Source organism: Solanum verrucosum, unplaced genomic scaffold (assembly GCF_900185275.1).
Source record: "Solanum verrucosum unplaced genomic scaffold, falcon-dt-bn FXZP01000049.1, whole genome shotgun sequence".
Taxonomy (NCBI): Eukaryota; Viridiplantae; Streptophyta; class Magnoliopsida; order Solanales; family Solanaceae; genus Solanum; species Solanum verrucosum.
This window is the reverse complement of record NW_026020221.1, coordinates 11,708,625-11,713,592: the sequence shown is the minus strand read 5'-3', so window position 1 is coordinate 11,713,592 and position 4,968 is coordinate 11,708,625. Positions and strand designations below refer to the sequence as shown.

The 4,968-nt window shown below is 32.3% G+C and overlaps 1 pseudogene; it reads left to right on the top strand.

The window, feature by feature from the left end:
- Window positions 1-506: 506 nt before the first annotated feature.
- LOC125831688 (uncharacterized) lies at window positions 507-978 on the top strand (annotated as a pseudogene).
- Window positions 979-4,968: the final 3,990 nt, after the last annotated feature.

The following is a 4,968-nucleotide window of genomic DNA, read 5'->3' as shown; positions in this document are numbered from 1 at the left end:
TTCATTTTAAATGAGATTAGGGGGGGAAATAATTATTCGTAAAGTTAAAGTGCTAAAGTAAGTTATCCTGCCAAGTTTAGGGGTTTTTTTTATGTAGTTTCCTAAAAATATATAATAATTTAGATACAAGAGATTCATATTGTCAAATCCTATTAATTTAGGTTTGAGTTATAATCAGTAATTTCTTCGTCTCAATTCATGTAGTATATTTTTGCCTTTTGATGGTTAGTTTGATGAAGATAAATTTAATTAGACCAATTCAATATTTGAAAATAAAAAAATTGTATGGTATGTGCTATAAATTATATTCTTCTTATGCAAATATGTATGTTTTAAAAATCTTAATTAAAATTTACATAATTTGAATCTTGAAAAATTAAAAATATTTCATTCACTGAAATAGAGGGAGCATATTTTCTTCTATTACCAACTTTTTCTAAATTTTTATTTCATAGAGAAGGGAATACACAAACCCTCAAAAATAAAACAAGAGGGAGAAGAAAAAAATGAACGGTGAAGATAGGCCAAAGATGTTATGGAAGAAGTTGAAACGATGACTTAAATTTAGTGGGTTAGTTGCTTGTTGCGGACCTTCATGGAACACAAGGGTATCTGACATGGTAGTAGAGGAAGAAGAGACCCAATATTATGTAGATGAAGAAGAGCCCATAATGGAGCTCGACGAGTGAACTTGGCAATGGTGTTGGAAGCAGAACGAATGGTGAGCATGACTCCCACAATGCAATTAAAGACATTGCTAATATTGTTTGAGGAGACAGACATAAATGAAGATGAGAAAAACAATAATAATAACAATAACATGCCGCATAGCAAAAAAGAGAGAGAAATTGATTCAATGTGTTGTGTGTGCATTGTGGACATACTTATTGTAGGATTTGTTCAAGAGAACTTTGGTTGAATAGAGGGTTGTGTCCTCTTTGCAATTGTTCTATAGATGATATTCTTGACATCTTCTAATATTAATTAATTCTTCTCTCATTTTTCTTCATTATTTTTCCTTTGATAATATGTTAATTGTCATTTCTTTTCTTGGTTACCAGAAAGGAGAGTTGAAAATATTCCAGCATATCAATTAGTATTATACAAAAAAATTAAATATATACACTAATAAAATTTTATTAGTTCTTCATAGATAAATTTGAGATTTTTGATCCAAGTAAGATCGATTCAGAATCATGAATTTTTTTTCCTATCAGATAGAAAGAACGGTAGCATAAAATGTAGTTTTAAATAATTCCTTTATAAATCATTTATCTATCTATATATATGAAGAAGAAATCATATAACGAAGGAGATTCTTATTTATACAAATAGCACTTCGAGTACTTGTATTGTTTAGGAACTTTCTACGAGGGAAAGAAATGAATTGAAAAAGGAAAAAGAATATGTAAAATTAGGAAAAAAAAGCGGTGTTTCTATTCTTAATCTTTGGAGTATGTTATCATATTCTGTCACACATAACATTTTGCTTTACAAGTTTCATGGTCAGCATACTGTGTGTAATTCATATTAATGAATATATAATTTATAAATATTATTAGACGTTGTATGTAAGTTATCAAATAAAATTTAAAAATACAAGCTTTTGGAATGGTAGAATGATGATCCTATCATTTATTTAGCTAATTACTTAATAAAAACTTGGCCCAAGAAAGTATTTACCTGCTTCATTATAATTTCGATATCTGCGTGTTCTGTATTTGTATTTAAAGCATAGACAAAATAGTAAAGTGTGCTTATTCGCACTTAATTAAAGGGACATAAACATTGAATTTTTTGAAATGCTTGAACATTGTCTTTCGTCAGTCTAATGTGAATCTATGTAAAAAGGGTAAAAAAACGAAGGACATTTCACTAAGTAATATAGTAATTTGTGTATTTTGAATATATATATATTAACAAACATCTTGTGATGAATAACAACGTAGTATTTTTTTTTCCTTCAAAGATAAAGAGTACGCATGTACAATGTCATCTCACCTAATTGTGCTAGTAATATGCAATATTAATTGAATGTATCAAAAAAAATATAATACATGCTTCAAGCGACTAAAATATATCATGATTTTAGTCATTAAAGAGTATTACATTATGTCATAACAAATTGGAATTTCAAAACATTGTGTTTTAACTCATAATTTCAAAACTTTTTTAAAAAAATTAAAATTGGTCCATTTTATTAATAAAGAAAGTCTGCAAACTCAAAACAAATAAACATAAAAAATAACAGAGGTCCAGCCCACAATCAAAAAGTGAGGTTTTCTAAAAAGAGCTCAGCTTCTTCTTTGTTTCTCAGGTTGTCTTTGCCGCTCAAAATGCTCGTGATTTCCGATCTCCGGCTGATCAACATCCTTCGCAATGGAGATTGCATGGCTGTCCTGCTCAGCTTGTAAAAATACGTTTCTGACCCGCGGATTCAATGTAAATACACCTTTAAGCTTGCCACAAACTTTATTGTAGTTATCATAGCTTTGTAACTCTATGTCTGTTCCTTTGCTTTCCATGTTAATGACTATTGGTAACACTGATTTTCCTTGTTTTTATTCGAATTGCTGATATTTGTTGTTTATCCATGTTTAAAATCCCTCTTGCTTTGCTCGGTAGCTGATAGAACAACTGATATTGTAATTTACCTTCTTGATCTATTATTGTGTTTGTGATGAAATCTGCTAACTGATTAGCTTCCCTGTATATGTGTGTTATCTGGGTATTACTTACCTTTATCATCTCATGAATCTCCTCTACCCTTTCAATTATTTCTCACGGTATTTTCCATTCCCCTCTAATCATATTTTTAAGACTTAGGGTGTGTTTGGTATGAAGGAAAATGTTTTCCTAGAAAATGTTTTCCTGGAAAACAAATTGATTTTTGACTTATTTTCTCATGCTTGGTTGGTGAGTAGAAAATATTTTCCGGAAAAGATTTTTAGTGTTTGATTTATGAATAAAAAATATTTTTGAGAAATCTTTTATTTTTACTAGAGTAGAAAATAATTTTTGAAATTAAAAATATTTTTTAAAAACAAACTTAAATTTTTTTTGGGGGGTGGTGGTGGGGTGGGTGAGGGGGGGGGGTTGAGGATAGGAGAGAAAAATTGAAATTTTGAAGTTGAAAATATTTTTTAAAAACAAACTTAAATTATTTTTTTTGGGGGTGGGGGCTGGTAAGGGGTGGATTGGGGAGGGTCGAGGGTTTGGGAAAAATATAAAATTTTGAAGTTGAAAATATTTTTTTAAAACAAACATAAATTTTTTTTTAGGGGTGGGTGGTGTGGGGGGGTTGGGTAGGGGGTGAAAAAAATGAAATTTTAAAATTGAAAATATTTTTGAAAAAAAACTTAAAATTATTTTTTGGGGGTGATGTGGGGGGGGTAGGGGGTGGGTAGGTGGGAGTCGAGGGTAGGGGTGAAAAAATGAAATTTTGAAATTGAAAATATTTTTTAAAAACAAAATTAACTTTTTTTTTGGGGGGTGGGGGGTTGAGAGGTAAGGGTGAAAAAATAAAATCTTGAAATTGAAAATATTTTTTAAAAACAAACTTAGAATTATTTTTTTTTGGGGGGGGGGGGGCTGGTAGGGGGTGGGTGGGGGGTCGAGAAGTAGGGGTGAAAAAATGAAATTTTGAAATTGAAAATATTTTTAAAAAAACAAACTTAAAATTTTATTTTTTTTTGGGGGGGGGAGGGGTGTGGGGGCTGGTAGGGGTGCGTGGCGGGGCTCAAGGCTGGGTAGGAGGTGGGTTGGGGGGGTCAAGGGTAGGGTGAAAAAATAAAATTTTGAAGTTGAAAATAGTTTTTAAAAACAAATTTAAATTATTATTTTTTTGGGGGGACTGGTAGGGGGTGGGGGGGGGGGCGAGGGTAGGGTGAAAAAAATGAATTTTTGAAGTTGAAAATATTTTAAAAAAACAAACTTAAATTTTGAAGTTGGAAGAGAGTTTTAGAAAATGTTTTCCTTAAGTTTTGAAGGGAAGTCATTTTCCTTTAAATTTGAGGAAAATAAGTTGATTTGGAAAACATTTAACCCAACCAAACATGAGAAAATTGAAAAATTCATACCAAACACACCCTTAATGAGTCAGTCTCTAGAAATATGTTAGCATAACCCTGTTCTTTATAGTATCTCAGAGCTTTCCAGATTGTTGTTACCTCAGCCACCAAGTTAGTGGCAAATCCTATTCTTTTGACTTCTGCATACGGTAGATCCCTGCTACTATCCCTCAAACAAAAGCCATAAGAACTCATCCCTGGGTTACCTCTACTTGCTCCATATGTATTACATTTTATCCAACCCTCCTTTGGCCTTGTCCACCACACAATGTGATAAAATAGTGTGGCTCTGTATCTTTGTAGTAAATGAAACATCTCACTCCATTGAAGAGAAATGTTTTTGAGCCATGGATACTTGACTTTTATCAGCTGATGAACTGTCATTTGACATTGACTGAACATTTTATCAAACGATACCTTCTTGTCATGTCTGATTGAGTTTCTCTTTTTCCATAGTTCCCACGTGATAGGAATGGCCTTCATGATTTGCTGCAATTTTGGGTTTCCTTCATATTCCCACCATTTAAAAAATGAACGGTGTAGTTGAATCCCATCAATATCCAAACCTGCACAAGAAGCGAACTGCTTCCGTAGTCTTTGAGCTATGGGAGCAGTTAGTAATAAATGAGTCATGGTTAATAGTGTCCCCTTCCCACAGCAGTAACATTTAGATACTATATGCATCCTCATTCTCCTCAAATTATCATCTGTTGCAAATTTTTTCTTCCACACCCTCCATAGGAAGAAAGAAAATTTTAATGGTAAACCTTAAATCCAAATCCAATTCACCCAGTCAATTGTTTCTCTCTTGGTCCTTAGCATGTGATAAGCTGATTTGGCCGAAAAAACTCCTGTTGAATTTCCCATCCACCACGGCTTATCATTCAGAGCATAGATG